The following is a 7,604-nucleotide window of genomic DNA, read 5'->3' on the forward strand; positions in this document are numbered from 1 at the left end:
CAAAAGAAACTAAGTGGGTGTGCATCCAACTCGCTTGCTCACGAAGACCTAGGGCATTTTGAGGAAGCCCATCATTGGAATATACAAGCCAAGTTCTATAATGTAAAATTCCCACTAGTATATGAAAGTGACAAAATAGGAGACTTCTCTATCATGAAGATCATGGTGCTACTTTGAAGCACAAGTGTGGTAAAAGGATAGTAGCATTGCCCCTTCTCTCTTTTTCTCTCATTTTTTTTTGGTCCTTCTTTTTTTACGGCCTCTTTTTTCTCTTTTTTAATCCATAGTCTCATCCCGACTTGTGGCGGAATCATAGTCTCCATCATCCTTTCCTCACATGGGACAATGCTCTAATAATGATGACCATCACACTTTTATTTACTTACAACTCAAGAATTACAACTCGATACTTAGAACAAAATATGACTCTATGTGAATGCCTCCGGCGGTGTACCAGGATGTGCAATGAATCAAGAGTGGCATGTATGAAAGAATTATGAATGGTGGCTTTGCCACAAATATGATGTCAACTACATGATCATGCAAGGCAATATGGCAATGATGATGTGTGTCATGATGAACGGAATGGTGGAAAGTTGCATGGCGATATATCTTGGAATGGCTATGGAAATGCCATAATAGGTAGGTATGGTGGCTGTTTTGAGGAAGGTATATGGTGGGTGTATTATATCAGCGAAAGTTGTGCGGTACTAGAGAGGCTAGCAATGGTGGAAGGGTGAGAGTGTGTATAATCCATGGACTCAACATTAGTCATAAAGAACTCACATACTTATTGCAAAAATCTATTAGTTATCGAAACAAAGTACTACACGCATGCTCCTAGGGGGATAGATTGGTAGGAAAAGACCATCGCTCGTCCCCGACCGCCACTCGTAAGGAAGACAATCAAAAAATAAATCATACTCCGACTTCATCACATAACGGTTCACCATACGTGCATGCTATAGGAATCACAAACTTTGACGCGAGTATCTCTCAAATTCGCAAGTACTAAACTAGCATGACTCTAATATCACCATCTTCATATCTCAAAACAATCATCAAGTATCAAACTTCCCATAGTATTCAATGCACTCTATATGGAAGTTTTTATTATATCCCTCTTGGATTCCTATCATATTAGGACTAGTTTCATAACCAAAGCAAACTACCATGCTGTTCTAAAGACTCTCAAAATAATATAAGTGAAGCATGAGAGTTCATCTATTTCTTCAAAATAAAACCACCATCGTGCTCTAAAAAGATATAAGTGAAGCACTAGAGCAAATGACAAACTACTCCAAAAGATATAAGTGAAGATCAATGAGTAGTCGAATAATTATGCAACTATGTGATACGTCCATTTTGCATCATGCTTTTATATCGATATTTATTGCATTATGGGTTGTTATTTCACTTTATGCCACAATACTTATGGCTATTCTCTCTTATTTTACAAGGTTTACATAAGGAGGGAGAATGCCGGCAGCTGGAATTCTGGGCTGGAAAAGGAGCAAATATTAGAGACCTATTCTGCTCAACTCCAAAAGTCCTGAAACTCCACGGAACATCTTAAAATAAATAAAGAAAAATCCTCGCCAAAGATGAAGGCCAAGGGGCCCACACCCTGCTCACGAGGGTGGGGGCGCCCCCCTAGGGCGCGCCCCTACCTCATGGGCCCCTGGTGGCTCTCCGACGTCCATCTTCTCCTATATGAAGTCTTTCGATGAGAAAAAAATCAGAAGGAACTTTTCGGGACGAGACTCCGCCGCCACAAGGCAGAACCTTGGCGGAACCAATCTAGAGCTCCAGCAAAGCTGTTCTGCCGGGGATACTTCCCTCCGAGAGGGGGAAATCATCACCATCGTCATCACCAACACTCCTCTCATTGGGAGAGGGCAATCTCCATCAACATCTTCACCAGCACCATCTCATCTCCAAACCCTAGTTCATCTCTTGTATCCAATTCTTGTCTCAAAGTCCGGGATTGGTGCTAGTAGGTTGCTAGTAGTGTTGATTACTCCTTGTAGTTGATGCTAGTTGGTTTATTTGGTGGAAGATCATATGTTCAGATCCTATATGCATATTAGTACCCCTCTGATTATGAACATGAATATGCTTTGTGAGTAATTATGTTTGTTCCTGAGGACAAGGGAGAAGTCTTGCTATTAGTAGTCATGTGAATTTGGTATTCGTTTGATATTTTGATAAGATGTATGTTGTCTAGCCTCTAGTGGTGTTATGTGAATGTCGCCTACATAACAATTCACCATTATTTGGGCCTAGAGGAAGGCATTGGGAAGTAATAAGTAGATGATGGGTTGCTAGAGTGACAGAAGCTTAAACCCTAGTTTATGTGTTGCTTCGTAAGGGGCTGATTTGGATCCACATGTTTCATGCTATGGTTAGGTTTACCTTAATACTTTTGTTGTAGTTGCGGATGCTTGCAATAGAGGTTAATCATAAGTGGGATGCTTCTTCAAGTAAGAACAGCACCCAAGCACCAGTCCACCCACATATCAAATTATCAAAGTATCGAACGCGAATCATATGAACGTGATGAAAACTAGCTTGACGATATTCCCATGTGTCCTCGGGAGCGCTTTTCCTATTATAAGAGTTTGTTCCGGCTTGTCCTTAGCTACAAAAAGGATTGGGCCACCTTGCTACACTTTATTTACTTTTGTTACTTGTTGCTCGTTACAATTTATCTTGTCACAAAACTATTTGTTACCACTTATTTCAGTACTTGCAGAGAATACCTTGCTGAAAACAGCTTATCATTTCCTTCTGCTCCTCGTTGGGTTCGACACTCTTACTTATCGAAAGGACTATGATAGATCCCCTATACTTGTTGGTCATCAAGACTCTTTTTCTGGCGCCGTTGCCGGGGAGTGTAGCGCCTTTGGTAGGTGGAATTTGGTAAGGAAAAATTTATATAGTGTGCTGAAATTTACTGTCACTTGTTACTATGGAAAGTAATTCTCTGAGGGGCTTGTTTGGGGTATCTTCACCCCGTCCAGTAGAGCAAAGAGTTGCTCCTCAACCTATTGGACCTATTGAAAATGAAACTCCTTTTGAATTTCCTTCGGGTATGATGGAAAAACTGCTAGCTAACCCTTTTACAGGAGATGGAACAAAGCATCCTGATGAGCACTTAATATATGTGGATGAAGTTTGTGGATTATTTAAGCTTGCAGGTATACCCGATGATGTTGCTAAGAAGAAGGTCTTCCCTTTATCTTTGAAGGGAGACGCACTGATATGGTATAGGCTATGTGATGATATGAAATCATGGAACTATAAAAGATTGAAGTTGGAATTTCATCAAAAGTATTACCCCATGCATCTTGTTCATCGTGATCACAATTATATATATAATTTCTGGCCTCGCGAAGGAGAAAGCATCGCTCAAGCTTGCGGGAGGCTTAAATCAATGTTATATTCATGCCCCAATCATGAGCTCTCAAGAGAAATGATTATTCAAATTTTTTATGCTCGGCTTTCTGAAAACAATCGCACCATGCTCGATACTTCTTGTGCTGGCTCTTTTATGATGAAGACTATTGAATTTAAATGGAATTTATTGGATAGAATTAAACGCAACTCTGAAGATTGGGACCTCGACGAAGGTAAGGAGTCAGGCATGACACCTAAGTTTGGTTGTGTTAAATCTTTTATGGACACCGATATTTTCCGTAAGTTTAGTACTAAATATGGACTTGACTCTAAGATAGTAGCTTCTTTCTGTGAATCTTTTGCTACTTATGTTGATCTCCCTAAGGAGAAGTGGTTTAAATATCATCCTCCCATAGAAGTAAAAGTAGCTGCACCTATTAAAGTTGAAGAAAAGACTATCACTTATAATGATCCTATTGTTCCTACTTCTTATGTTGAGAAACCACCTTTCCCTGTTAGAATAAAGGATCATGCTAAAGCTTCAACTATTGTTCGTAAAAGAAATATTAGAACTTATAGACCTCCTGAGCAAGTTAAAGTAGAACCTAATATTTCTATTGTTAAAGATCTCTTGTCTGATAATATTGATGGGCATGTTATTCAGTTCGAAGGTGAAACTGCTAGAATTGCTAAACCTTGTGATAAAGATAAACATAGACCTGTGGTAGGCGTGCTTTTTATTTCTGTTAAAATAGGAGATCATTGTTATCATGGCTTATGTGATATGGGTGCTAGTGCTAGTGCAATACATATTGACTTATACAAAGAAATCATGCATGACATTGCACCTGTTGAGTTAGAAGAAATTGATGTTACTATTAAACTTGCTAATAGAGATACTATTTCACCAATGGGAATTGTTAGATATGTTGAAGTCTTGTGTGGGAAAACTAAATATCCTGCTAATTTTCTTGTTCTTGGTTCCCCACAAGATAGCTTTTGTCCCATTATATTTGGTAGACCCTTCTTAAATACTGTTAATGCTACCATAGATTGCACAAAGAATGTTGTTACTGTTGGCTTGGATGATATGGTTCATGAGTTTAATTTCTCTAAATTTAGTAAACAACATCGTGAGGAAGAATTATCTAGTAAGGATGAAATTATTGGTCTTGCTTCTATTGCCGTACCTCCTAGTGATCCTTTAGAACACTATTTGCTAGACCATGAAAATTATATGTTCATGAATGAAAGAAGGGAAATAGATGAAGTATTCTTTAAACAGGAACCTATTCTGCAACACAATTTGCCTGTTGAAATTTTAGGGGATCCTCCTCCACCCAAGGGTGATCCCGTGTTTGAGCTTAAACCGTTGCCTGATAATCTTAAATATGCTTATCCTGATGAAAAGAAGATATATCATGTTATTATTAGTGCTAACCTTTCAGAGCATGAAGAAGAAAGATTATTGAAAACTCTGAATAAGCATCGTGCTGCTATTGGATATACTCTTGATGATCTTAAGGGCATTAGTCCCACTCTATGTCAACATAAAATAAATTTGGAAGCAGATGCCAAACTAGTTCGTGATCCTCAACGACGTTTGAATCCTAAAATGAAAGAAGTGGTAAAAAAAGAAATACTAAAGCTTCTGGAGGCAGGTATAATCTATCCCGTTGCTGATAGTGAGTGGGTAAGTCCAGTCCATTGTGTCCCTAAGAAGGGAGGTATTACTGTTGTTCCTAATGATAAAGATGAATTGATTCCACAAAGAATTATCATAGGTTATAGGATGGTAATTGATTTCCGCAAATTAAATAAAGCTACTAAGAAAGATCATTACCCATTACCTTTTATTGATCAAATGCTAGAAAGATTATGCGAACATACACACTATTGCTTTCTAGATGGTTATTCTGGTTTCTCTCAAATACCTGTGTCGGCTAGAGATCAATCAAAGACTACTTTTACATGCCCTTTTGGTACTTTTGCTTACATATGCCTTTTGGTTTATGTAATGCACCTGCTACCTTTCAAAGATGCATGATGGCTATATTCTCTGACTTTTGTGAAAAGATTTGTGAGGTTTTCATGGATGTTTTTTCCGTCTATGGTTCCTCTTTTGATGATTGCTTGAGCAATCTTGATCGAGTTTTGCAGAGATGTGAAGAAACTAATCTTGTCTTGAATTGGGAAAAGTGCCACTTTATGGTTAATGAAGGTATTGTCTTGGGGCACAAAGTTTCTGAAAGAGGTGTTGAAGTTGATAAAGCCAAGGTTGATGCTATTGAAAAGATGCCATGTCCCAAGGACATCAAAGGTATAAGAAGTTTCCATGGTCACGCTGGATTTTATAGGAGGTTCATTAAGGACTTCTCAAAAATTTCTCGGCCTCTGACTAATTTATTGCAAAAAGATATACCATTTGTCTTTGATGATGATTGTGTAGAAGCATTTGAAACACTTGAGAAAGCATTAGTCTCTGCACCTGTTTGTTCAGCCACCTGATTGGAATTTACCCTTTGAAATTATGTGTGATGCCAGTGATTATGCTGTAGGTGCTGTTCTAGGGCAAAGAGTTGATAAGAAATTAAATGTTATTCATTATGCTAGTAAGACTCTAGACAATGCTCAAAGAAATTATGCTACTACAGAAAAAGAGCTTTTAGCAGTTGTATTTGCTTGTGATAAGTTCAGACCTTATATCGTTGATTCTAAAGTAACTATTCAAACTGATCATGCTGCTATTAAATACCTTATGGAAAATAAAGATGCTAAACCTAGACTTATTAGATGGATTCTCTTGCTACAAGAATTTGATTTGCATATTGTTGATAGAAAGGGAGCTGAGAACCCCGTGGCAGACAACTTGTCTAGGTTAGAAAATATTCTTGATGACCCACTACCTATTAATGATAGCTTTCCTGATGAACAATTAAATGTTATAAGTACTTCTCGTAGTACTCCTTGGTATGCTGATTATGCTAATTATATTGTTGCTAAGTTTATACCACCTAGCTTCACATACCAGCAAAATAAAAAGTTTTTCTATGACTTGAGACATTACTTTTGGGATGACCCACATCTTTATAAAGAAGGAGTGGATGGTGTTATTAGACGTTGTGTACCTGAGCATGAACAGGAACAGATCCTACGCAAGTGTCACTCCGAGTCTTATGGAGGACACCACACTGGAGATAGAACTGCACATAAGGTATTGCAATCTGGTTTTTATTGGCCTACTCTCTTCAAGGATGCCCGTAAGTTTGTCTTGTCTTGTGATTAATGTCAAAGAATTGGTAATATTAGTAGACGTCAAGAAATGCCTATGAATTATTCACTCGTTATTGAACCATTTGATGTTTGGGGCTTTGATTATATGGGACCTTTTCCTGCCTCTAATGGATATACACATATTTTAGTTGATGTTGATTACGTTACTAAGTGGGTAGAAGCTATTCCAACTAGTAGTGTTGATCATAACACTTCTATTAAAATGCTTAAGGAAGTTATTTTTCCGAGATTTGGAGTCCCTAGATATTTAATGACTGATGGTGGTTCACACTTTATTCATGGTGCCTTCCGTAAAATGCTTGCTAAGTATGATGTTAATCACAGAATTGCATCTCCTTATCACCCTCAGTCTAGTGGTCAAGTAGAGTTGAGCAATAGAGAGCTTAAATTAATTTCGCAAAAGACTGTTAATAGGTCTAGAAGAATTGGTCCAAGAAACTTGATGATGCATTATGGGCTTATAGAACTGCATACAAAAATCCTATGGGTATGTCTCCATATAAAATGGTTTATGGAAAAGCATGTCACTTACCTCTCGAACTACAACACAAGGCGTATTGGGCTATTAAAGAGCTCAACTATGATTTTAAACTTGCCGGTGAGAAGAGGTTATTTGATATTAGCTCACTTGATGAATGGAGAACCCAAGCTTATGAAAATGCCAAGTTGTTTAAAGAAAAAATTAAAAGATGGCATGACAAAAGGATACAAAAGCATGAGTTTAATGTAGGTGATTATGTATTGCTATACAACTCTCGTTTAAGATTTTTTGCAGGCAAACTTCTCTCTAAATGGGAAGGCCCCTATGTTATCGAAGAGGTCTATCGTTCCGGTGCCATAAAGATCAACAACTTCGAGGGCACAAATCCGAAGGTGGTAAACGGTCAAAGAATCAAACATTATATCTCAGG

This window comes from Triticum dicoccoides, chromosome 5A (assembly GCF_002162155.2).
Source record: "Triticum dicoccoides isolate Atlit2015 ecotype Zavitan chromosome 5A, WEW_v2.0, whole genome shotgun sequence".
Taxonomy (NCBI): domain Eukaryota; kingdom Viridiplantae; phylum Streptophyta; class Magnoliopsida; order Poales; family Poaceae; genus Triticum; species Triticum dicoccoides.